The sequence below is a fragment of the Hydractinia symbiolongicarpus genome, chromosome 3, assembly GCF_029227915.1.
Source record: "Hydractinia symbiolongicarpus strain clone_291-10 chromosome 3, HSymV2.1, whole genome shotgun sequence".
In the NCBI taxonomy this organism is placed as follows: Eukaryota; Metazoa; Cnidaria; class Hydrozoa; order Anthoathecata; family Hydractiniidae; genus Hydractinia; species Hydractinia symbiolongicarpus.
In genome coordinates, this window is record NC_079877.1 from 30,146,082 (window position 1) to 30,169,023 (window position 22,942).

Genomic DNA, 22,942 nt, shown 5'->3' on the forward strand with positions numbered 1-22,942 from the left:
TGCGCGAACGTTTAAACAGGATGTATCACAAGTTTCGCTTGCATGAAGGACGGGATCGCTAAAACTGCTTGACTGTGCAGGTATTTCCGCCCACAATCAGGCAAAACTCTCTAAATTGATGAAAAGTCACGGGACGAATACACTTGCAATGGAATGTGCAGAGCTGGTTGGGTCTCAACGTTTTATTTTGCGTCACTTACTTATTTGAATTTTTCATACATTTCGGTCATTTTTACATGTCATCTAGTGCTTAAATACGCGTAAATACTATTTTCTCTGCACGCTCGTCGACATTATGTGTTTGAAAAACCGGGCAGGATGGCCGAGCGGTCTAAGGCGCTGGTTTAAGGCACCAGTCACTTCGGTGGCACGAGTTCGAATCTCGCTCCTGTCATCTTATATCGCATGACCGGAAATGTCCTCGGACGGAGAATATTGATTACGCTTAAAAACTTCGTCCCCAGAAAAATGCAAATTTTAGAAAAAGTATAATTAACAAGTCTTTGTCGCATTGGAGAAAAGTGTCACTTGTACCACTTGATTTTGCGGAAAATTTCGTTTATTTTTTGAAACAGAGATCTAAAGCGTTTAAACGACAGGAGATTTCGATTTACAGCTTGTTAAGAGCAAAACTCCGAATGAAACGTTCTTACAGTCATGTTCAACATTTTTCTTGATAATTGCATAATTTTTAACATTTTACTCACAAGAGTATAATTTTCGGCGTTTCATTATTGTACCCACGCAATGTGAACTTGTCAAAGTTTACTTGTCAAGGAACAGACTTAGGACTTCGGATCTTAGGTTAATTGGTTAGAGCAAAAACCTTTCTGCTAATGTCAGAATAAGCCATTTTTGGTTTACTTGAACTTTTTTGGGACGGGGATTTTATATCTTAAAAAGAAGGCAGGATGGCCGAGCGGTCTAAGGCGCTGGTTTTAGGCACCAGTCACTTCGGTGGCGCGAGTTCAAATCTCGCTCCTGTCAACTAATCATACATGTCTGCAAAGTACGTCGGACAAAAGTTTTGATTTCCGCTTAACTATTTTGCCTGGAAAAATGCGCGAACGTTTAAAAAGGATGTATCACAAGTTTCGCTTGCATGCAGGGCGGGATCGCTAAAACTGCTTGACTGTGCAGGTAATTCCGCCCACAATCAGGCAAAACTCTCTAAATTGATGAAAAGTCACGGGACGAATACACTTGCAATGGAATGTGCGGAGCTGGTTGGGTATCAGCGTATTAATTTGCGTCACTTACTTATTTGAATTTTTCATACATTTCGGTCATTTTTACATGTCATCTAGTGCTTAAATACGCGTAAATACTATTTTTTCTGCACGCTCGTCCACATTATGTATTTGAAAAACCGCGCAGGATGGCCGAGCGGTCTAAGGCGCTGGTTAAAGGCACCAGTCACTTCGGTGGCGCGAGTTCGAATCTCGCTCCTGTCATCTTATATCGCATGTCCGGAAATGTCCTCGGACAGAGGATATTGATTGCGCTTAAAAACTTCGTCCTCAGAAAGACCCAAATTTTAAAAAAGTATAATTAACAAGTCTTTGTCGCATTGGGGAAAAATGTCACTTGTACCACTTGATTTTGCGGAACATTTCGTTTATTTTTCAAAACAGAGATCTAAAGCGTTTAAACGACAGGAGATTTGGATTTACAGCTTGTTAAGAGCGATAGTCCAAATGAAATGGTCTTACAGTCATGTTCAACATTTTTCTTGATAATTGCATAATTTTTAACATTTAACCCACAAGAGTATAATTTTCGGCATTTCATTATTGCACCCACGCAATGTGAACTTGTCAAAGTTTACTTGTCAAGGGACAGACTTAGGACTTCGGATCTTAGGTTAATTGGTTAGAGCAAAAACCTTCCTGCTAATGTCAGAATAAGCCATTTTTGGTTTACTTGAACTTTTTTGTGACGGGGATTTTATATCTTAAAAAGAAGGCAGGATGGCCGAGCAGTCTAAGGCGCTGGTTTAAGGCACCAGCCACTTCGGTGGCGCGGGTTCGAATCTCGCTCCTGTCAACTAGTCATACATGTCTGAAAAGTGCGTCGGACAAACGTTTTATTTCCGCTTAACTATTATTGCCTAGAAAAATGCGCGAACGTTTAAACAGGATGTATCACAAGTTTCGCTTGCATGAAGGACGGGATCGCTAAAACTGCTTGACTGTGCAGGTATTTCCGCCCACAATCAGGCAAAACTCTCTAAATTGATGAAAAGTCACGGGACGAATACACTTGCAATGGAATGTGCAGAGCTGGTTGGGTCTCAACGTTTTATTTTGCGTCACTTACTTATTTGAATTTTTCATACATTTCGGTCATTTTTACATGTCATCTAGTGCTTAAATACGCGTAAATACTATTTTCTCTGCACGCTCGTCGACATTATGTGTTTGAAAAACCGGGCAGGATGGCCGAGCGGTCTAAGGCGCTGGTTTAAGGCACCAGTCACTTCGGTGGCACGAGTTCGAATCTCGCTCCTGTCATCTTATATCGCATGACCGGAAATGTCCTCGGACGGAGAATATTGATTACGCTTAAAAACTTCGTCCCCAGAAAAATGCAAATTTTAGAAAAAGTATAATTAACAAGTCTTTGTCGCATTGGAGAAAAGTGTCACTTGTACCACTTGATTTTGCGGAGCATTTCGTTTATTTTACGAAACAGAGATCTAAAGCGTTTAAACGACAGGAGATTTGGATTTACAGCTTGTTAAGAGCGATTGTCCGAATGAAACGGTCTTACAGTCATGTTCAACATTTTTCTTGATAATTGCATAATTTTTAACATTTTACTCACAAGAGTATAATTTTCGGCGTTTCATTATTGTACCCACGCAATGTGAACTTGTCAAAGTTTACTTGTCAAGGAACAGACTTAGGACTTCGGATCTTAGGTTAATTGGTTAGAGCAAAAACCTTCCTGCTAATGTCAGAATAAGCCATTTTTGGTTTACTTGAACTTTTTTGTGACGGGGATTTTATATCTTAAAAAGAAGGCAGGATGGCCGAGCAGTCTAAGGCGCTGGTTTAAGGCACCAGCCACTTCGGTGGCGCGGGTTCGAATCTCGCTCCTGTCAACTAGTCATACATGTCTGAAAAGTGCGTCGGACAAACGTTTTATTTCCGCTTAACTATTATTGCCTAGAAAAATGCGCGAACGTTTAAACAGGATGTATCACAAGTTTCGCTTGCATGAAGGACGGGATCGCTAAAACTGCTTGACTGTGCAGGTATTTTCGCCCACAATCAGGCAAAACTCTCTAAATTGATGAAAAGTCACGGGACGAATACACTTGCAATGGAATGTGCAGAGCTGGTTGGGTCTCAACGTTTTATTTTGCGTCACTTACTTATTTGAATTTTTCATACATTTCGGTCATTTTTACATGTCATCTAGTGCTTAAATACGCGTAAATACTATTTTCTCTGCACGCTCGTCGACATTATGTGTTTGAAAAACCGGGCAGGATGGCCGAGCGGTCTAAGGCGCTGGTTTAAGGCACCAGTCACTTCGGTGGCACGAGTTCGAATCTCGCTCCTGTCATCTTATATCGCATGACCGGAAATGTCCTCGGACGGAGAATATTGATTACGCTTAAAAACTTCGTCCCCAGAAAAATGCAAATTTTAGAAAAAGTATAATTAACAAGTCTTTGTCGCATTGGAGAAAAGTGTCACTTGTATCACTTGATTTTGCGGAGCATTTCGTTTATTTTACGAAACAGAGATCTAAAGCGTTTAAACGACAGGAGATTTGGATTTACAGCTTGTTAAGAGCGATTGTCCGAATGAAACGGTCTTACAGTCATGTTCAACATTTTTATTGATAATTGCATAATTTTTAACATTTTACTCACAAGAGTATAATTTTCGGCGTTTCATTATTGTACCCACGCAATGTGAACTTGTCAAAGTTTACTTGTCAAGGAACAGACTTAGGACTTCGGATCTTAGGTTAATTAGTTAGAGCAAAAACCTTCCTGCTAATGTCAGAATAAGCCATTTTTGGTTTACTTGAACTTTTTTGGGACGGGGAATTTATATCTTAAAAATGAGGCAGGATGGCCGAGCGGTCTAACGCGCTGGTTTAAGGCACCAGTCACTTCGGTGGCGCGAGTTCGAATCTCGCTCCTGTCAACTAATCATACATGTCTGAAAAGTACGTCGGACAAACGTTTTTATTTCCGCTTAAGTATTTTGCCTAGAAAAATGCGCGATCGTTTAAAAAGGATGTTTCACATGTTTCGCTTGCATGCAGGACGGGATCGCTAAAACTGCTTGACTGTGCAGGAAATTTCGCCCACAATCAGGAAAAACTCTCTAAATTCATGAAAAGTCACGGGACGAATACACTTGCAATGGAATGTGCAGAGCTGGTTGGGTCTCAACGTATTATTTTGCGTCACTTACTTATTTGAATTTTTCATACATTTCGGTCATTTTTACATGTCATCTAGTGCTTAAATACGCGTAAATACTATTTTTTCTGCACGTTCGTCGACATTATGTGTTTGAAAAACCGGGCAGGATGGCCGCGCGGTCTAAGGCGCTGGTTTAAGGCACCAGTCACTTCGGTGGCGCGAGTTCGAATCTCGCTCCTGTCATCTTATATCGCATGTCCGGAAATGTCCTCGGACAGAGGATATTGATTGCGCTTAAAAACTTCGTCCCCAGAAAGACCCAAATTTTAAAAAAGTATAATTAACAAGTCTTTGTCGCATTGGGGAAAAATGTCACTTGTACCACTTGATTTTGCGGAACATTTCGTTTATTTTTCAAAACAGAGATCTAAAGCGTTTAAACGACAGGAGATTTGGATTTACAGCTTGTTAAGAGCGATAGTCCAAATGAAATGGTCTTACAGTCATGTTCAACATTTTTCTTGATAATTGCATAATTTTTAACATTTAACCCACAAGAGTATAATTTTCGGCATTTCATTATTGCACCCACGCAATGTGAACTTGTCAAAGTTTACTTGTCAAGGGACAGACTTAGGACTTCGGATCTTAGGTTAATTGGTTAGAGCAAAAACCTTCCTGCTAATGTCAGAATAAGCCATTTTTGGTTTACTTGAACTTTTTTGTGACGGGGATTTTATATCTTAAAAAGAAGGCAGGATGGCCGAGCAGTCTAAGGCGCTGGTTTAAGGCACCAGCCACTTCGGTGGCGCGGGTTCGAATCTCGCTCCTGTCAACTAGTCATACATGTCTGAAAAGTGCGTCGGACAAACGTTTTATTTCCGCTTAACTATTATTGCCTAGAAAAATGCGCGAACGTTTAAACAGGATGTATCACAAGTTTCGCTTGCATGAAGGACGGGATCGCTAAAACTGCTTGACTGTGCAGGTATTTCCGCCCACAATCAGGCAAAACTCTCTAAATTGATGAAAAGTCACGGGACGAATACACTTGCAATGGAATGTGCAGAGCTGGTTGGGTCTCAACGTTTTATTTTGCGTCACTTACTTATTTGAATTTTTCATACATTTCGGTCATTTTTACATGTCATCTAGTGCTTAAATACGCGTAAATACTATTTTCTCTGCACGCTCGTCGACATTATGTGTTTGAAAAACCGGGCAGGATGGCCGAGCGGTCTAAGGCGCTGGTTTAAGGCACCAGTCACTTCGGTGGCACGAGTTCGAATCTCGCTCCTGTCATCTTATATCGCATGACCGGAAATGTCCTCGGACGGAGAATATTGATTACGCTTAAAAACTTCGTCCCCAGAAAAATGCAAATTTTAGAAAAAGTATAATTAACAAGTCTTTGTCGCATTGGAGAAAAGTGTCACTTGTACCACTTGATTTTGCGGAGCATTTCGTTTATTTTACGAAACAGAGATCTAAAGCGTTTAAACGACAGGAGATTTGGATTTACAGCTTGTTAAGAGCGATTGTCCGAATGAAACGGTCTTACAGTCATGTTCAACATTTTTCTTGATAATTGCATAATTTTTAACATTTTACTCACAAGAGTATAATTTTCGGCGTTTCATTATTGTACCCACGCAATGTGAACTTGTCAAAGTTTACTTGTCAAGGAACAGACTTAGGACTTCGGATCTTAGGTTAATTAGTTAGAGCAAAAACCTTCCTGCTAATGTCAGAATAAGCCATTTTTGGTTTACTTGAACTTTTTTGGGACGGGGAATTTATATCTTAAAAATGAGGCAGGATGGCCGAGCGGTCTAACGCGCTGGTTTAAGGCACCAGTCACTTCGGTGGCGCGAGTTCGAATCTCGCTCCTGTCAACTAATCATACATGTCTGAAAAGTACGTCGGACAAACGTTTTTATTTCCGCTTAAGTATTTTGCCTAGAAAAATGCGCGATCGTTTAAAAAGGATGTTTCACATGTTTCGCTTGCATGCAGGACGGGATCGCTAAAACTGCTTGACTGTGCAGGAAATTTCGCCCACAATCAGGAAAAACTCTCTAAATTCATGAAAAGTCACGGGACGAATACACTTGCAATGGAATGTGCAGAGCTGGTTGGGTCTCAACGTATTATTTTGCGTCACTTACTTATTTGAATTTTTCATACATTTCGGTCATTTTTACATGTCATCTAGTGCTTAAATACGCGTAAATACTATTTTTTCTGCACGTTCGTCGACATTATGTGTTTGAAAAACCGGGCAGGATGGCCGAACGGTCTAAGGCGCTGGTTTAAGGCACCAGTCACTTCGGTGGCGCGAGTTCGAATCTCGCTCCTGTCATCTTATATCGCATGACCAGAAATGTCCTCGGACGGAGAATATTGATTACGCTTAAAAACTTCGTCCCCAGAAAGATGCAAATTTTAGAAAAAGTATAATTAACAAGTCTTTGTCGCATTGGAGAAAAGTGTCACTTGTACCACTTGATTTTGCGGAAAATTTCGTTTATTTTTTGAAACAGAGATCTAAAGCGTTTAAACGACAGGAGATTTCGATTTACAGCTTGTTAAGAGCAAAAGTCCGAATGAAACGTTCTTACAGTCATGTTCAACATTTTTCTTGATAATTGCATAATTTTTAACATTTAACCCACAAGAGTATAATTTTCGGCGTTTCATTATTGTACCCACGCAATGTGAACTTGTCAAAGCTTACTTGTCAAGGGACAGACTTAGGACTTCGGATCTTAAGTTAATTGGTTAGAGCAAAAACCTTCCTGCTAATGTCAGAATAAGCCATTTTTGGTTTACTTGAAATTGTTTGGGACGGGGATTTTATATCTTAAAAATGAGGCAGGATGGCCGAGCGGTCTAAGGCGCTGGTTTAAGGCACCTGTCACTTCGGTGGCGCGAGTTCGAATCTCGCTCCTGTCAACTAATCATACATGTCTGAAAAGTACGTCGGACAAACTTTTTTATTTCCGCTTAACTATTTTGCCTAGAAAAATGCGCGAACGTTTAAAAAGGATGTTTCACATGTTTCGCTTGCATGCAGGACGGGATCGCTAAAACTGCTTGACTGTGCAGGAAATTCCGCCCACAATCAGGAAAAACTCTCTAAATTCATGAAAAGTCACGGGACGAATACACTTGCAATGGAATGTGCAGAGCTGGTTGGGTATCAACGTTTTACTTTGCGTCACTTACTTATTTGAATTTTTCATACATTTCGGTCATTTTTACATGTCATCTAATGCTTAAATACGCGTAAATACTATTTTTTCTGCACGCTCGTTCACATTATGTATTTGAAAAACCGGGCAGGATGGCCGAGCGGTCTAAGGCGCTGGTTTAAGGCACCAGTCACTTCGGTGGCGCGAGTTCGAATCTCGCTCCTGTCATCCTATATCGCATGACCGGAAATGTCCTCGGACGGAGAATATTGTTTACGCTTAAAAACTTCGTCCCCAGAAAGATGCAAATTTTAGAAAAAGTATAATTAACAAGTCTTTGTCGCATTGGAGAAAAGTGTCACTTGTACCACTTGACTTTGCGGAACATTTCGTTTATTTTTCGAAACAGAGATCTAAAGCGTTTAAACGACAGGAGATTTGGATTTACAGCTTGTTAAGAGCGATAGTCCGAATGAAACGGTCTTACAGTCATGTTCAACATTTTTCTTGATAATTGCATAATTTTTAACATTTTACTCACAAGAGTATAATTTTTGGCGTTTCATTATTGTACCCAAGCAATGTGAACTTGTCAAAGTTTACTTGTCAAGGGACAGACTTAGGACTTCGGATCTTAGGTTAATTGGTTAGAGCAAAAACCTTCCTGCTAATGTCAGAATAAGCCATTTTTGGTTTACTTGAACTTTTTTGGGACGGGGATTTTATATCTTAAAAAGAAGGCAGGATGGCCGAGCGGTCTAAGGCGCTTGTTTTAGGCACCAGTCACTTCGGTGGCGCGAGTTCAAATCTTGCTCCTGTCAACTAATCATACATGTCTGAAAAGTACGTCGGACAAAAGTTTTGATTTCCGCTTAACTGTTTTGCCTGGAAAAATGCGCGAACGTTTAAAAAGGATGTATCACAAGTTTCGCTTGCATACAGGAAGGGATCGCTAAAACTGCTTGACTGTGCAGGTAATTCCGCCCACAATCAGGCAAAACTCTCTAAATTGATGAAAAGTCACGGGACGAATACACTTGCAATGGACTGTGCGGAGCTGGTTGAGTATCAACGTATTAATTCGCGTCACTCACTTATTTGAATTTTTCATACATTTCGGTCATTTTTACATGTCATCTAGTGCTTAAATACGCGTAAATACTATTTTTTCTGCACGCTCGTCCACATTATGTATTTGAAAAACCGGGCAGGATGGCCGAGCGGTCTAAGGCGCTGGTTTAAGGCACCAGTCACTTCGGTGTCGCGAGTTCGAATCTCGCTCCTGTCATCTTATATCGCATGTCCGGAAATGTCCTCGGATAGAGGATATTGATTACGCTTAAAAACTTCGTCCCCAGAAAGACGCAAATTTTAAAAAAGTATAATTAACAAGTCTTCGTCGCATTGGGGAAAAATGGCACTTGTACCACTTCATTTTGCGGAACATTTCGTTTATTTTTCGAAACAGAGATCTAAAGCGTTTAAACGACAAGAGATTTGGATTTACAGCTTGTTAAGAGCGATAGTCCGAATGAAACCGTCTTACAGTCATGTTCAACATTTTTCTTGACAATTGCATAATTTTTAACATTTAACTCACTAGAGTATAATTTTCGGCGTTTCATTATTGTACCCACGCAATGTGAACTTGTCAAAGTTTACTTGTCAAGGGACAGACTTAGGACTTCGGATCTTAGGTTAATTGGTTAGAGCAAAAACCTTTCTGCTAATGTCAGAATAAGCCATTTTTGGTTTACTTGAACTTTTTTGGGACGGGGATTTTATATCTTAAAAAGAAGGCAGGATGGCCGAGCGGTCTAAGCCGCTGGTTTTAGGCACCAGTCACTTCGGTGGCGCGAGTTCAAATCTCGCTCCTGTCAACTAATCATACATGTCTGCAAAGTACGTCGGACAAAAGTTTTGATTTCCGCTTAACTATTTTGCCTGGAAAAATGCGCGAACGTTTAAAAAGGATGTATCACAAGTTTCGCTTGTATGCAGGACGGGATCGCTAAAACTGCTTGACTGTGCAGGTAATTCCGCCCACAATCAGGCAAAACTCTCTAAATTGATGAAAAGTCACGGGACGAATACACTTGCAATGGAATGTGCGGAGCTGGTTGGGTATCAGCGTATTAATTTGCGTCACTTACTTATTTGAATTTTTCATACATTTCGGTCATTTTTACATGTCATCTAGTGCTTAAATACGCGTAAATACTAATTTTTCTGCACGCTCGTCCACATTATGTATTTGAAAAACCGCGCAGGATGGCCGAGGGGTCTAAGGCGCTGGTTTAAGGCACCAGTCACTTCGGTGGCGCGAGTTCGCATCTCGCTCCTGTCATCTTATAACGCATGTCCGGAAATGTCCTCGGACAGAGGATATTGATTGCGCTTAAAAACTTTGTCCCCAGAAAGTCGCAAATTTTAAAAAAGTATAATTAACAAGTCTTTGTCGCATTGGGGAAAAATGTCACTTGTACCACTTGATTTTGCGGAACATTTCGTTTATTTTTTAAAACAGAGATCTAAAGCGTTTAAACGACAGGAGATTTGGATTTACAGCTTGTTAAGAGCGATAGTCCGAATGAAACGGTCTTACAGTCATGTTCAACATTTTTCTTGATAATTGCTTAATTTTTAACATTTAACCCACAAGAGTATAATTTTCAGCGTTTCATTATTGTACCCAAGCAATGTGAACTTGTCAAAGTTTACTTGTCAAGGGACAGACTTAGGACTTCGGATCTTAGATTAATTGGTTAGAGCAAAAACCTTCCTGCTAATGTCAGAATAAGCCATTTTTGGTTTACTTGAACTTTTTTGGGACGGGGATTTTATATCTTAAAAAGAAGGCAGGATGGCCGAGCGGTCTAAGGCGCTTGTTTTAGGCACCAGTCACTTCGGTGGCGCGAGTTCAAATCTCGCTCCTGTCAACTAATCATACATGTCTGAAAAGTACGTCGGACAAAAGTTTTGATTTCCGCTTAACTGTTTTGCCTGGAAAAAATGCGCGAACGTTTAAAAAGGATGTATCACAAGTTTCGCTTGCATGCAGGAAGGGATCGCTAAAACTGCTTGACTGTGCAGGTAATTCCGCCCACAATCAGGTAAAACTCTCTAAATTGATGGAAAGTCACGGGACGAATACACTTGCAATGGAATGTGCGGAGCTGGTTGGGTATCAACGTATTATTTCGCGTCACTTACTTATTTGAATTTTTCATACATTTCGGTCATTTTTACATGTCATCTAGTGCTTAAATACGCGTAAATACTATTTTTTCTGCACGCTCGTCCACATTATGTATTTGAAAAACCGGGCAGGATGGCCGAGCGGTCTAAGGCGCTGGTTTAAGGCACCAGTCACTTCGGTGGCGCGAGTTCGAATCTCGCTCCTGTCATCTTATATCGCATGTCCGGAAATGTCCTCGGACAGAGGATATTGATTGCGGTTAAAAACTTCGTCCCCAGAAAGACGCAGATTTTAAAAAAGTATAATTAACAAGTCTTCGTCGCATTGGGGAAAAATGGCACTTGTACCACTTCATTTTGCGGAACATTTCGTTTATTTTTGAAACAGAGATCTAAAGCGTTTAAACGACAAGAGATTTGGATTTACAGCTTGTTAAGAGCGATTGTCCGAATGAAACCGTCTTACAGTCATGTTCAACATTTTTCTTGATAATTGCATAATTTTTAACATTTAACCCACAAGAGTATAATTTTCGGCGTTTCATTATTGTACCCACGCAATGTGAACTTGTCAAAGTTTACTTGTCAAGGGACAGACTTAAGACTTCGGATCTTAGGTTAATTGGTTAGAGCAAAAACCTTTCTGCTAATGTCAGAATAAGCCATTTTTGGTTTACTTGAACTTTTTTGGGACGGGGATTTTATATCTTAAAAAGAAAGCAGGATGGCCGAGCGGTCTAAGGCGCTGGTTTTAGGCACCAGTCACTTCGGTGGCGCGAGTTCAAATCTCGCTCCTGTCAACTAATCATACATGTCTGCAAAGTACGTCGGACAAAAGTTTTGATTTCCGCTTAACTATTTTTGCCTGGAAAAATGCGCGAACGTTTAAAAAGGATGTATCACAAGTTTCGCTTGCATGCAGGGCGGGATCGCTAAAACTGCTTGACTGTGCAGGTAATTCCGCCCACAATCAGGCAAAACTCTCTAAATTGATGAAAAGTCACGGGACGAATACACTTGCAATGGAATGTGCGGAGCTGGTTGGGTATCAGCGTATTAATTTGCGCCACTTACTTATTTGAATTTTTCATACATTTCGGTCATTTTTACATGTCATCTAGTGCTTAAATACGCGTAAATACTATTTTTTCTGCACGCTCGTCCACATTATGTATTTAAAAAACCGGTCAGGATGGCCGAGCGGTCTAAGGCGCTGGTTTAAGGCACCAGTCACTTCGGTGGCGCGAGTTCGAATCTCGCTCCTGTCATCTTATATCGCATGTCCGGAAATGTCCTCGGACAGAGGATATTGATTGCGCTTAAAAACTTCGTCCCCAGAAAGACCCAAATTTTAAAAAAGTATAACTAACAAGTCTTTGTCGCATTGGGGAAAAATGTCACTTGTACCACTTGATTTTGCGGAACATTTCGTTTATTTTCCAAAACAGAGATCTAAAGCGTTTAAACGACAGGAGATTTGGATTTACAGCTTGTTAAGAGCGATAGTCCAAATGAAACGGTCTTACAGTCATGTTCAACATATTTCTTGATAGTTGCATAATTTTTAACATTTAACCCACAAGAGTATAATTTTCGGCGTTTCATTATTGTACCCACGCAATGTGAACTTGTCAAAGTTTACTTGTCAAGGGACAGACTTAAGACTTCGGATCTTAGGTTAATTGGTTAGAGCAAAAACCTTTCTGCTAATGTCAGAATAAGCCATTTTTGGTTTACTTGAACTTTTTTGGGACGGGGATTTTATATCTTAAAAAGAAAGCAGGATGGCCGAGCGGTCTAAGGCGCTGGTTTTAGGCACCAGTCACTTCGGTGGCGCGAGTTCAAATCTCGCTCCTGTCAACTAATCATACATGTCTGCAAAGTACGTCGGACAAAAGTTTTGATTTCCGCTTAACTATTTTTGCCTGGAAAAATGCGCGAACGTTTAAAAAGGATGTATCACAAGTTTCGCTTGCATGCAGGGCGGGATCGCTAAAACTGCTTGACTGTGCAGGTAATTCCGCCCACAATCAGGCAAAACTCTCTAAATTGATGAAAAGTCACGGGACGAATACACTTGCAATGGAATGTGCGGAGCTGGTTGGGTATCAGCGTATTAATTTGCGCCACTTACTTATTTGAATTTTTCATACATTTCGGTCATTTTTACATGTCATCTAGTGCTTAAATACGCGTAAATACTATTTTTTCTGCACGCTCGTCCACATTATGTATTTAAAAAACCGGTCAGGATGGCCGAGCGGTCTAAGGCGCTGGTTTAAGGCACCAGTCACTTCGGTGGCGCGAGTTCGAATCTCGCTCCTGTCATCTTATATCGCATGTCCGGAAATGTCCTCGGACAGAGGATATTGATTGCGCTTAAAAACTTCGTCCCCAGAAAGACCCAAATTTTAAAAAAGTATAACTAACAAGTCTTTGTCGCATTGGGGAAAAATGTCACTTGTACCACTTGATTTTGCGGAACATTTCGTTTATTTTTCAAAACAGAGATCTAAAGCGTTTAAACGACAGGAGATTTGGATTTACAGCTTGTTAAGAGCGATAGTCCAAATGAAACGGTCTTACAGTCATGTTCAACATTTTTCTTGATAATTGCATAATTTTTAACATTTAACCCACAAGAGTATAATTTTCGGCGTTTCATTATTGTACCCACGCAATGTGAACTTGTCAAAGCTTACTTGTCAAGGGACAGACATAGGACTTCGGATCTTAAGTTAATTGGTTAGAGCAAAAACCTTCCTGCTAATGTCAGAATAAGCCATTTTTGGTTTACTTGTACTTTTTTGGGACGGGGATTTTATATCTTAAAAATGAGGCAGGATGGCCGAGCGGTCTAAGGCGCTGGTTTAAGGCACCTGTCACTTCGGTGGCGCGAGTTCGAATCTCGCTCCTGTCATCTTATATCGCATGACCAGAAATGTCCTCGGACGGAGAATATTGATTACGCTTAAAAACTTCGTCCCCAGAAAGATGCAAATTTTAGAAAAAGTATAATTAACAAGTCTTTGTCGCATTGGAGAAAAGTGTCACTTGTACCACTTGATTTTGCGGAAAATTTCGTTTATTTTTTGAAACAGAGATCTAAAGCGTTTAAACGACAGGAGATTTCGATTTACAGCTTGTTAAGAGCAAAAGTCCGAATGAAACGTTCTTACAGTCATGTTCAACATTTTTCTTGATAATTGCATAATTTTTAACATTTAACCCACAAGAGTATAATTTTCGGCGTTTCATTATTGTACCCACGCAATGTGAACTTGTCAAAGCTTACTTGTCAAGGGACAGACTTAGGACTTCGGATCTTAAGTTAATTGGTTAGAGCAAAAACCTTCCTGCTAATGTCAGAATAAGCCATTTTTGGTTTACTTGAAATTGTTTGGGACGGGGATTTTATATCTTAAAAATGAGGCAGGATGGCCGAGCGGTCTAAGGCGCTGGTTTAAGGCACCTGTCACTTCGGTGGCGCGAGTTCGAATCTCGCTCCTGTCAACTAATCATACATGTCTGAAAAGTACGTCGGACAAACTTTTTTATTTCCGCTTAACTATTTTGCCTAGAAAAATGCGCGAACGTTTAAAAAGGATGTTTCACATGTTTCGCTTGCATGCAGGACGGGATCGCTAAAACTGCTTGACTGTGCAGGAAATTCCGCCCACAATCAGGAAAAACTCTCTAAATTCATGAAAAGTCACGGGACGAATACACTTGCAATGGAATGTGCAGAGCTGGTTGGGTATCAACGTATTACTTTGCGTCACTTACTTATTTGAATTTTTCATACATTTCGGTCATTTTTACATGTCATCTAATGCTTAAATACGCGTAAATACTATTTTTTCTGCACGCTCGTTCACATTATGTATTTGAAAAACCGGGCAGGATGGCCGAGCGGTCTAAGGCGCTGGTTTAAGGCACCAGTCACTTCGGTGGCGCGAGTTCGAATCTCGCTCCTGTCATCCTATATCGCATGACCGGAAATGTCCTCGGACGGAGAATATTGTTTACGCTTAAAAACTTCGTCCCCAGAAAGATGCAAATTTTAGAAAAAGTATAATTAACAAGTCTTTGTCGCATTGGAGAAAAGTGTCACTTGTACCACTTGACTTTGCGGAACATTTCGTTTATTTTTCGAAACAGAGATCTAAAGCGTTTAAACGACAGGAGATTTGGATTTACAGCTTGTTAAGAGCGATAGTCCGAATGAAACGGTCTTACAGTCATGTTCAACATTTTTCTTGATAATTGCATAATTTTTAACATTTTACTCACAAGAGTATAATTTTTGGCGTTTCATTATTGTACCCAAGCAATGTGAACTTGTCAAAGTTTACTTGTCAAGGGACAGACTTAGGACTTCGGATCTTAGGTTAATTGGTTAGAGCAAAAACCTTCCTGCTAATGTCAGAATAAGCCATTTTTGGTTTACTTGAACTTTTTTGGGACGGGGATTTTATATCTTAAAAAGAAGGCAGGATGGCCGAGCGGTCTAAGGCGCTTGTTTTAGGCACCAGTCACTTCGGTGGCGCGAGTTCAAATCTTGCTCCTGTCAACTAATCATACATGTCTGAAAAGTACGTCGGACAAAAGTTTTGATTTCCGCTTAACTGTTTTGCCTGGAAAAATGCGCGAACGTTTAAAAAGGATGTATCACAAGTTTCGCTTGCATACAGGAAGGGATCGCTAAAACTGCTTGACTGTGCAGGTAATTCCGCCCACAATCAGGCAAAACTCTCTAAATTGATGAAAAGTCACGGGACGAATACACTTGCAATGGACTGTGCGGAGCTGGTTGAGTATCAACGTATTAATTCGCGTCACTCACTTATTTGAATTTTTCATACATTTCGGTCATTTTTACATGTCATCTAGTGCTTAAATACGCGTAAATACTATTTTTTCTGCACGCTCGTCCACATTATGTATTTGAAAAACCGGGCAGGATGGCCGAGCGGTCTAAGGCGCTGGTTTAAGGCACCAGTCACTTCGGTGTCGCGAGTTCGAATCTCGCTCCTGTCATCTTATATCGCATGTCCGGAAATGTCCTCGGATAGAGGATATTGATTACGCTTAAAAACTTCGTCCCCAGAAAGACGCAAATTTTAAAAAAGTATAATTAACAAGTCTTCGTCGCATTGGGGAAAAATGGCACTTGTACCACTTCATTTTGCGGAACATTTCGTTTATTTTTCGAAACAGAGATCTAAAGCGTTTAAACGACAAGAGATTTGGATTTACAGCTTGTTAAGAGCGATAGTCCGAATGAAACCGTCTTACAGTCATGTTCAACATTTTTCTTGACAATTGCATAATTTTTAACATTTAACTCACTAGAGTATAATTTTCGGCGTTTCATTATTGTACCCACGCAATGTGAACTTGTCAAAGTTTACTTGTCAAGGGACAGACTTAGGACTTCGGATCTTAGGTTAATTGGTTAGAGCAAAAACCTTTCTGCTAATGTCAGAATAAGCCATTTTTGGTTTACTTGAACTTTTTTGGGACGGGGATTTTATATCTTAAAAAGAAGGCAGGATGGCCGAGCGGTCTAAGCCGCTGGTTTTAGGCACCAGTCACTTCGGTGGCGCGAGTTCAAATCTCGCTCCTGTCAACTAATCATACATGTCTGCAAAGTACGTCGGACAAAAGTTTTGATTTCCGCTTAACTATTTTGCCTGGAAAAATGCGCGAACGTTTAAAAAGGATGTATCACAAGTTTCGCTTGTATGCAGGACGGGATCGCTAAAACTGCTTGACTGTGCAGGTAATTCCGCCCACAATCAGGCAAAACTCTCTAAATTGATGAAAAGTCACGGGACGAATACACTTGCAATGGAATGTGCGGAGCTGGTTGGGTATCAGCGTATTAATTTGCGTCACTTACTTATTTGAATTTTTCATACATTTCGGTCATTTTTACATGTCATCTAGTGCTTAAATACGCGTAAATACTAATTTTTCTGCACGCTCGTCCACATTATGTATTTGAAAAACCGCGCAGGATGGCCGAGGGGTCTAAGGCGCTGGTTTAAGGCACCAGTCACTTCGGTGGCGCGAGTTCGCATCTCGCTCCTGTCATCTTATAACGCATGTCCGGAAATGTCCTCGGACAGAGGATATTGATTGCGCTTAAAAACTTTGTCCCCAGAAAGTCGCAAATTTTAAAAAAGTATAATTAACAAGTCTTTGTCGCATTGGGGAAAAATGTCACTTGTACCACTTGATTTTGCGGAACATTTCGTTTATTTTTCAAAACAGAGATCTAAAGCGTTTAAACGACAGGAGATTTGGATTTACAGCTTGTTAAGAGCGATAGTCCAAATGAAACGGTCTTACAGTCATGTTCAACATTTTTCTTGATAATTGCATAATTTTTAACATTTAACCCACAAGAGTATAATTTTCGGCGTTTCATTATTGTACCCACGCAATGTGAACTTGTCAAAGCTTACTTGTCAAGGGACAGACATAGGACTTCGGATCTTAGATTAATTGGTTAGAGCAAAAACCTTCCTGCTAATGTCAGAATAAGCCATTTTTGGTTTACTTGTACTTTTTTGGGACGGGGATTTTATATCTTAAAAATGAGGCAGGATGGCCGAGCGGTCTAAGGCGCTGGTTTAAGGCACCTGTCACTTCGGTGGCGCGAGTTCGAATCTCGCTCCTGTCAACTAATCATACATGTCTGAAAAGTACGTCGGACACACGTTTTTATTTCCGCTTAACTATTTTGCCTAGAAAAATGCGCGAACGTTTAAAAAGGATGTTTCACATGTTTTGCTTGCATGCAGGATGGGATCGCTAAAACTGCTTGACTGTGCAAAAAATTCCGCCCACAACCAGGTAAAACTCTCTAAATTGATGGAAAGTCACGGGACGAATACACTTGCAATGGAATGTGCGGAGCTGGTTGGGTATCAACGTATTAATTCGCGTCACTTACTTATTTGAATTTTTCATACATTTCGGTCATTTTTACATGTCATCTAGTGCTTAAATACGCGTAAATACTATTTTTTCTGCACGCTCGTCCACATTATGTATTTGAAAAACCGGGCAGGATGGCCGAGCGGTCTAAGGCGCTGGTTTAAGGCACCAGTCACTTCAAGGGCGCGAGTTCCAATCTCGCTCCTGTCATCTTATATCGCATGTCCGGATATGTCCTCGGACAGAGGATATTGATTGCGCTTAAAAACTTCGTCCCCAGAAAGACGCAGATTTTAAAAAAGTATAATTAACAAGTCTTCGTCGCATTGGGGAAAAATGGCACTTGTACCACTTCATTTTGCGGAACATTTCGTTTATTTTTGAAACAGAGATCTAAAGCGTTTAAACGACAAGAGATTTGGATTTACAGCTTGTTAAGAGCGATTGTCCGAATGAAACCGTCTTACAGTCATGTTCAACATTTTTCTTGATAATTGCATAATTTTTAACATTTAACCCACAAGAGTATAATTTTCGGCGTTTCATTATTGTACCCACGCAATGTGAACTTGTCAAAGTTTACTTGTCAAGGAACAGACTTAGGACTTCGGATCTTAGGTTAATTAGTTAGAGCAAAAACCTTCCTGCTAATGTCAGAATAAGCCATTTTTGGTTTACTTGAACTTTTTTGGGACGGGGATTTTATATCTTAAAAATAAGGCAGGATGGCCGAGCGGTCTAAGGCGCTGGTTTTAGTCACCAGTCACTTCGGTGGCGCGAATTCCAATCTCGCTCCTGTCAACAAATCATACATGTCTGAAAAGTACGTCGGATAAAAGTTTTTATTTCCGCTTAACTATTTTGCCTGGAAAAATGCGCGAACGTTTAAAAACGATGTATCACAAGTTTCGCTTGCATGCAGGACGGGATCGCTAAAATTGCTTGACTGTGCAGGTAATTCCGCCCACAATCAGGCAAAACTCTCTAAATTGATAAAAAGTCACGAGACGAATACACTTGCAATGGAATGTGCGGAGCTGGTTGGATATCAACGTATTATTTTGCGTCACTTACTTATTTGAATTTTTCATACATTTCGGTCATTTTTACATGTCATCTAATGCTTAAATACGCGTAAATACTATTTTTTCTGCACGCTCGTCCACATTATGTATTTGAAAAACCGGGCAGGATGGCCGAGCGGTCTAAGGCGCTGGTTTAAGGCACCAGTCACTTCGGTGGCGCGAGTTCGAATCTCGCTCCTGTCATCTTATATCGCATGACCAGAAATGTCCTCGGACGGAGAATATTGATTACGCTTAAAAACTTCGTCCCCAGAAAGATGCAAATTTTAGAAAAAGTATAATTAACAAGTCTTTGTCGCATTGGAGAAAAGTGTCACTTGTACCACTTGATTTTGCGGAACATTTCGTTTATTTTTCGAAACAGAGATCTAAAGCGTTTAAACGACAGGAGATTTGGATTTACAGCTTGTTAAGAGCGATAGTCCGAATGAAACGGTCTTACAGTCATGTTCAACATTTTTCTTGATAGTTTTATAACTTTTAACATTTAACCCACAAGAGTATAATTTTAGGCGTTCCATTATTGTACCCAGGCAATGTGAACTTGTCAAAGTTTACTTGTCAAGGGACAGACATAGGACTTCGGATCTTAAGTTAATTGGTTAGAGCAAAAACCTTCCTGCTAATGTCAGAATAAGCCATTTTTGGTTTACTTGTACTTTTTTGGGACGGGGATTTTATGTCTTAAAAATGAGGCAGGATGGCCGAGCGGTCTAAGGCGCTGGTTTAAGGCACCTGTCACTTCGGTGGCGCGAGTTCGAATCTCGCTCCTGTCAACTAATCATACACGTCTGAAAAGTACGTCGGACAAACGTTTTTATTTCCGCTTTACTATTTTGCCTAGAAAAATGCGCGAACGTTTAAAAAGGATGTTTCACATGTTTCGCTTGCATGCAGGACGGGATCGCTAAAACTGCTTGACTGTGCAAGAAATTCCGCCCACAATCAGGAAAAACTCTCTAAATTCATGAAAAGTCACGGGACGAATACACTTGCAATGGAATGTGCAGAGCTGGTTGGGTATCAACGTATTATTTTGCGTCACTTACTTATTTGAATTTTTCATACATTTCGGTCATTTTTACATGTCATCTAATGCTTAAATACGCGTAAATACTATTTTTTCTGCACGCTCGTCCACATTATGTATTTGAAAAACCGGGCAGGATGGCCGAGCGGTCTAAGGCGCTGGTTTAAGGCACCAGTCACTTCAAGGGCGCGAGTTCCAATCTCGCTCCTGTCATCTTATTTCGCATGTCCCGATATGTCCTCGGACAGAGGATATTGATTGCGCTTAAAAACTTCGTCCCCAGAAAGACGCAAGTTTTAAAAAAGTATAATTAACAAGTCTTCGTCGCATTGGGGAAAAATGGCACTTGTACCACTTGATTTTGCGGAGCATTTCGTTTATTTTACGAAACAGAGATCTAAAGCGTTTAAACGACAGGAGATTTGGATTTACAGCTTGTTAAGAGCGATTGTCCGAATGAAACGGTCTTACAGTCATGTTCAACATTTTTCTTGATAATTGCATAATTTTTAACATTTTACTCACAAGAGTATAATTTTCGGCGTTTCATTATTGTACCCACGCAATGTGAACTTGTCAAAGTTTACTTGTCAAGGAACAGACTTAGGACTTCGGATCTTAGGTTAATTAGTTAGAGCAAAAACCTTCCTGCTAATGTCAGAATAAGCCATTTTTGGTTTACTTGAACTTTTTGGGACGGGGATTTTATATCTTAAAAATGAGGCAGGATGGCCGAGCGGTCTAACGCGCTGGTTTAAGGCACCAGTCACTTCGGTGGCGCGAGTTCGAATCTCGCTCCTGTCAACTAATCATACATGTCTGAAAAGTACGTCGGACAAACGTTTTTATTTCCGCTTAAGTATTTTGCCTAGAAAAATGCGCGATCGTTTAAAAAGGATGTTTCACATGTTTCGCTTGCATGCAGGACGGGATCGCTAAAACTGCTTGACTGTGCAGGAAATTCCGCCCACAATCAGGAAAAACTCTCTAAATTCATGAAAAGTCACGGGACGAATACACTTGCAATGGAATGTGCAGAGCTGGTTGGGTCTCAACGTATTATTTTGCGTCACTTACTTATTTGAATTTTTCATACATTTCGGTCATTTTTACATGTCATCTAGTGCTTAAATACGCGTAAATACTATTTCTCTGCACGCTCGTCGACATTATGTGTTTGAAAAACCGGGCAGGATGGCCGAGCTTCTAAGGCGCTGGTTTAAGGCACCAGTCACTTCGGTGGCGCGAGTTCGAATCTCGCTCCTGTCATCTTATATCGCATGACCAGAAATGTCCTCGGACGGAGAATATTGATTACGCTTAAAAACTTCGTCCCCAGAAAGATGCAAATTTTAGAAAAAGTATAATTAACAAGTCTTTGTCGCATTGGAGAAAAGTGTCACTTGTACCACTTGATTTTGCGGAAAATTTCGTTTATTTTTTGAAACAGAGATCTAAAGCGTTTAAACGACAGGAGATTTCGATTTACAGCTTGTTAAGAGCGATAGTCCGAATGAAACGTTCTTACAGTCATGTTCAACATTTTTCTTGATAATTGCATAATTTTTAACATTTAACCCACAAGAGTATAATTTTCGGCATTTCATTATTGTACCCACGCAATGTGAACTTGTCAAAGCTTACATGTCAAGGGACAGACTTAGGACTTCGGATCTTAAGTTAATTGGTTAGAGCAAAAACCTTCCTGCTAATGTCAGAATAAGCCATTTTTGGTTTACTTGAAATTGTTTGGGACGGGGATTTTATGTCTTAAAAATGAGGCAGGATGGCCGAGCGGTCTAAGGCGCTGGTTTAAGGCACCTGTCACTTCGGTGGCGCGAGTTCGAATCTCGCTCCTGTCAACTAATCATACATGTCTGAAAAGTACGTCGGACAAACGTTTTTATTTCCGCTTTACTATTTTGCCTAGAAAAATGCGCGAACGTTTAAAAAGGATGTTTCACATGTTTCGCTTGCATGCAGGACGGGATCGCTAAAACTGCTTGACTGTGCAAGAAATTCCGCCCACAATCAGGAAAAACTCTCTAAATTCATGAAAAGTCACGGGACGAATACACTTGCAATGGAATGTGCAGAGCTGGTTGGGTATCAACGTATTATTTTGCGTCACTTACTTATTTGAATTTTTCATACATTTCGGTCATTCTTACATGTCATCTAATGCTTAAATACGCGTAAATACTATTTTTTCTGCACGCTCGTCCACATTATGTATTTGAAAAACCGGGCAGGATGGCCGAGCGGTCTAAGGCGCTGGTTTAAGGCACCAGTCACTTCAAGGGCGCGAGTTCCAATCTCGCTCCTGTCATCTTATTTCGCATGTCCGGATATGTCCTCGGACAGAGGATATTGATTGCGCTTAAAAACTTCGTCCCCAGAAAGACGCAGATTTTAAAAAAGTATAATTAACAAGTTTTCGTCGCATTGGGGAAAAATGGCACTTGTACCACTTGATTTTGCGGAGCATTTCGTTTATTTTACGAAACAGAGATCTAAAGCGTTTAAACGACAGGAGATTTGGATTTACAGCTTGTTAAGAGCGATTGTCCGAATGAAACGGTCTTACAGTCATGTTCAACATTTTTCTTGATAATTGCATAATTTTTAACATTTTACTCACAAGAGTATAATTTTCGGCGTTTCATTATTGTACCCACGCAATGTGAACTTGTCAAAGCTTACATGTCAAGGGACAGACTTAGGACTTCGGATCTTAAGTTAATTGGTTAGAGCAAAAACCTTCCTGCTAATGTCAGAATAAGCCATTTTTGGTTTACTTGAAATTGTTTGGGACGGGGATTTTATGTCTTAAAAATGAGGCAGGATGGCCGAGCGGTCTAAGGCGCTGGTTTAAGGCACCTGTCACTTCGGTGGCGCGAGTTCGAATCTCGCTCCTGTCAACTAATCATACATGTCTGAAAAGTACGTCGGACAAACGTTTTTATTTCCGCTTTACTATTTTGCCTAGAAAAATGCGCGAACGTTTAAAAAGGATGTTTCACATGTTTCGCTTGCATGCAGGACGGGATCGCTAAAACTGCTTGACTGTGCAAGAAATTCCGCCCACAATCAGGAA

General features: G+C 40.4%; 34 non-coding genes across 34 annotated transcripts; all 34 read left to right on the plus strand.

The window, feature by feature from the left end:
• The first annotated feature begins 312 nt into the window (after nucleotides 1-312).
• Nucleotides 313-394, plus strand: Trnal-aag (transfer RNA leucine (anticodon AAG)). The gene has a single exon. It is a non-coding gene; the product is annotated as a tRNA-Leu (tRNA).
• Nucleotides 395-905: 511 nt separating this feature from the next.
• Trnal-uag (transfer RNA leucine (anticodon UAG)) lies at nucleotides 906-987 on the plus strand. The gene has a single exon. It is a non-coding gene; the product is annotated as a tRNA-Leu (tRNA).
• A 1,444-nt stretch (nucleotides 988-2,431) lies between these two features.
• On the plus strand, nucleotides 2,432-2,513 carry Trnal-aag (transfer RNA leucine (anticodon AAG)). The gene has a single exon. It is a non-coding gene; the product is annotated as a tRNA-Leu (tRNA).
• Nucleotides 2,514-3,491: 978 nt separating this feature from the next.
• On the plus strand, nucleotides 3,492-3,573 carry Trnal-aag (transfer RNA leucine (anticodon AAG)). The gene has a single exon. It is a non-coding gene; the product is annotated as a tRNA-Leu (tRNA).
• A 511-nt stretch (nucleotides 3,574-4,084) lies between these two features.
• On the plus strand, nucleotides 4,085-4,166 carry Trnal-aag (transfer RNA leucine (anticodon AAG)). Its single transcript has one exon. It is a non-coding gene; the product is annotated as a tRNA-Leu (tRNA).
• Nucleotides 4,167-4,551: 385 nt separating this feature from the next.
• On the plus strand, nucleotides 4,552-4,633 carry Trnal-aag (transfer RNA leucine (anticodon AAG)). Its single transcript has one exon. It is a non-coding gene; the product is annotated as a tRNA-Leu (tRNA).
• A 977-nt stretch (nucleotides 4,634-5,610) lies between these two features.
• On the plus strand, nucleotides 5,611-5,692 carry Trnal-aag (transfer RNA leucine (anticodon AAG)). Its single transcript has one exon. It is a non-coding gene; the product is annotated as a tRNA-Leu (tRNA).
• Nucleotides 5,693-6,203: 511 nt separating this feature from the next.
• Nucleotides 6,204-6,285, plus strand: Trnal-aag (transfer RNA leucine (anticodon AAG)). The gene has a single exon. It is a non-coding gene; the product is annotated as a tRNA-Leu (tRNA).
• A 385-nt stretch (nucleotides 6,286-6,670) lies between these two features.
• Nucleotides 6,671-6,752, plus strand: Trnal-aag (transfer RNA leucine (anticodon AAG)). Its single transcript has one exon. It is a non-coding gene; the product is annotated as a tRNA-Leu (tRNA).
• Nucleotides 6,753-7,263: 511 nt separating this feature from the next.
• Nucleotides 7,264-7,345, plus strand: Trnal-aag (transfer RNA leucine (anticodon AAG)). Its single transcript has one exon. It is a non-coding gene; the product is annotated as a tRNA-Leu (tRNA).
• A 385-nt stretch (nucleotides 7,346-7,730) lies between these two features.
• Nucleotides 7,731-7,812, plus strand: Trnal-aag (transfer RNA leucine (anticodon AAG)). Its single transcript has one exon. It is a non-coding gene; the product is annotated as a tRNA-Leu (tRNA).
• Nucleotides 7,813-8,790: 978 nt separating this feature from the next.
• Trnal-aag (transfer RNA leucine (anticodon AAG)) lies at nucleotides 8,791-8,872 on the plus strand. Its single transcript has one exon. It is a non-coding gene; the product is annotated as a tRNA-Leu (tRNA).
• Nucleotides 8,873-9,382: 510 nt separating this feature from the next.
• On the plus strand, nucleotides 9,383-9,464 carry Trnal-uag (transfer RNA leucine (anticodon UAG)). Its single transcript has one exon. It is a non-coding gene; the product is annotated as a tRNA-Leu (tRNA).
• A 977-nt stretch (nucleotides 9,465-10,441) lies between these two features.
• Nucleotides 10,442-10,523, plus strand: Trnal-uag (transfer RNA leucine (anticodon UAG)). Its single transcript has one exon. It is a non-coding gene; the product is annotated as a tRNA-Leu (tRNA).
• A 386-nt stretch (nucleotides 10,524-10,909) lies between these two features.
• On the plus strand, nucleotides 10,910-10,991 carry Trnal-aag (transfer RNA leucine (anticodon AAG)). Its single transcript has one exon. It is a non-coding gene; the product is annotated as a tRNA-Leu (tRNA).
• A 509-nt stretch (nucleotides 10,992-11,500) lies between these two features.
• Nucleotides 11,501-11,582, plus strand: Trnal-uag (transfer RNA leucine (anticodon UAG)). Its single transcript has one exon. It is a non-coding gene; the product is annotated as a tRNA-Leu (tRNA).
• Nucleotides 11,583-11,968: 386 nt separating this feature from the next.
• Nucleotides 11,969-12,050, plus strand: Trnal-aag (transfer RNA leucine (anticodon AAG)). Its single transcript has one exon. It is a non-coding gene; the product is annotated as a tRNA-Leu (tRNA).
• A 510-nt stretch (nucleotides 12,051-12,560) lies between these two features.
• Trnal-uag (transfer RNA leucine (anticodon UAG)) lies at nucleotides 12,561-12,642 on the plus strand. Its single transcript has one exon. It is a non-coding gene; the product is annotated as a tRNA-Leu (tRNA).
• A 386-nt stretch (nucleotides 12,643-13,028) lies between these two features.
• Nucleotides 13,029-13,110, plus strand: Trnal-aag (transfer RNA leucine (anticodon AAG)). Its single transcript has one exon. It is a non-coding gene; the product is annotated as a tRNA-Leu (tRNA).
• Nucleotides 13,111-13,620: 510 nt separating this feature from the next.
• On the plus strand, nucleotides 13,621-13,702 carry Trnal-aag (transfer RNA leucine (anticodon AAG)). Its single transcript has one exon. It is a non-coding gene; the product is annotated as a tRNA-Leu (tRNA).
• Nucleotides 13,703-14,213: 511 nt separating this feature from the next.
• Trnal-aag (transfer RNA leucine (anticodon AAG)) lies at nucleotides 14,214-14,295 on the plus strand. Its single transcript has one exon. It is a non-coding gene; the product is annotated as a tRNA-Leu (tRNA).
• Nucleotides 14,296-14,680: 385 nt separating this feature from the next.
• Trnal-aag (transfer RNA leucine (anticodon AAG)) lies at nucleotides 14,681-14,762 on the plus strand. The gene has a single exon. It is a non-coding gene; the product is annotated as a tRNA-Leu (tRNA).
• Nucleotides 14,763-15,740: 978 nt separating this feature from the next.
• Nucleotides 15,741-15,822, plus strand: Trnal-aag (transfer RNA leucine (anticodon AAG)). Its single transcript has one exon. It is a non-coding gene; the product is annotated as a tRNA-Leu (tRNA).
• A 510-nt stretch (nucleotides 15,823-16,332) lies between these two features.
• Nucleotides 16,333-16,414, plus strand: Trnal-uag (transfer RNA leucine (anticodon UAG)). Its single transcript has one exon. It is a non-coding gene; the product is annotated as a tRNA-Leu (tRNA).
• A 977-nt stretch (nucleotides 16,415-17,391) lies between these two features.
• On the plus strand, nucleotides 17,392-17,473 carry Trnal-aag (transfer RNA leucine (anticodon AAG)). Its single transcript has one exon. It is a non-coding gene; the product is annotated as a tRNA-Leu (tRNA).
• A 385-nt stretch (nucleotides 17,474-17,858) lies between these two features.
• Nucleotides 17,859-17,940, plus strand: Trnal-aag (transfer RNA leucine (anticodon AAG)). The gene has a single exon. It is a non-coding gene; the product is annotated as a tRNA-Leu (tRNA).
• Nucleotides 17,941-18,916: 976 nt separating this feature from the next.
• Trnal-aag (transfer RNA leucine (anticodon AAG)) lies at nucleotides 18,917-18,998 on the plus strand. The gene has a single exon. It is a non-coding gene; the product is annotated as a tRNA-Leu (tRNA).
• A 511-nt stretch (nucleotides 18,999-19,509) lies between these two features.
• On the plus strand, nucleotides 19,510-19,591 carry Trnal-aag (transfer RNA leucine (anticodon AAG)). The gene has a single exon. It is a non-coding gene; the product is annotated as a tRNA-Leu (tRNA).
• A 385-nt stretch (nucleotides 19,592-19,976) lies between these two features.
• Nucleotides 19,977-20,058, plus strand: Trnal-aag (transfer RNA leucine (anticodon AAG)). Its single transcript has one exon. It is a non-coding gene; the product is annotated as a tRNA-Leu (tRNA).
• Nucleotides 20,059-20,567: 509 nt separating this feature from the next.
• On the plus strand, nucleotides 20,568-20,649 carry Trnal-aag (transfer RNA leucine (anticodon AAG)). Its single transcript has one exon. It is a non-coding gene; the product is annotated as a tRNA-Leu (tRNA).
• A 384-nt stretch (nucleotides 20,650-21,033) lies between these two features.
• On the plus strand, nucleotides 21,034-21,114 carry Trnal-aag (transfer RNA leucine (anticodon AAG)). Its single transcript has one exon. It is a non-coding gene; the product is annotated as a tRNA-Leu (tRNA).
• A 511-nt stretch (nucleotides 21,115-21,625) lies between these two features.
• Trnal-aag (transfer RNA leucine (anticodon AAG)) lies at nucleotides 21,626-21,707 on the plus strand. The gene has a single exon. It is a non-coding gene; the product is annotated as a tRNA-Leu (tRNA).
• A 385-nt stretch (nucleotides 21,708-22,092) lies between these two features.
• Nucleotides 22,093-22,174, plus strand: Trnal-aag (transfer RNA leucine (anticodon AAG)). Its single transcript has one exon. It is a non-coding gene; the product is annotated as a tRNA-Leu (tRNA).
• Nucleotides 22,175-22,684: 510 nt separating this feature from the next.
• Nucleotides 22,685-22,766, plus strand: Trnal-aag (transfer RNA leucine (anticodon AAG)). The gene has a single exon. It is a non-coding gene; the product is annotated as a tRNA-Leu (tRNA).
• Nucleotides 22,767-22,942: the final 176 nt, after the last annotated feature.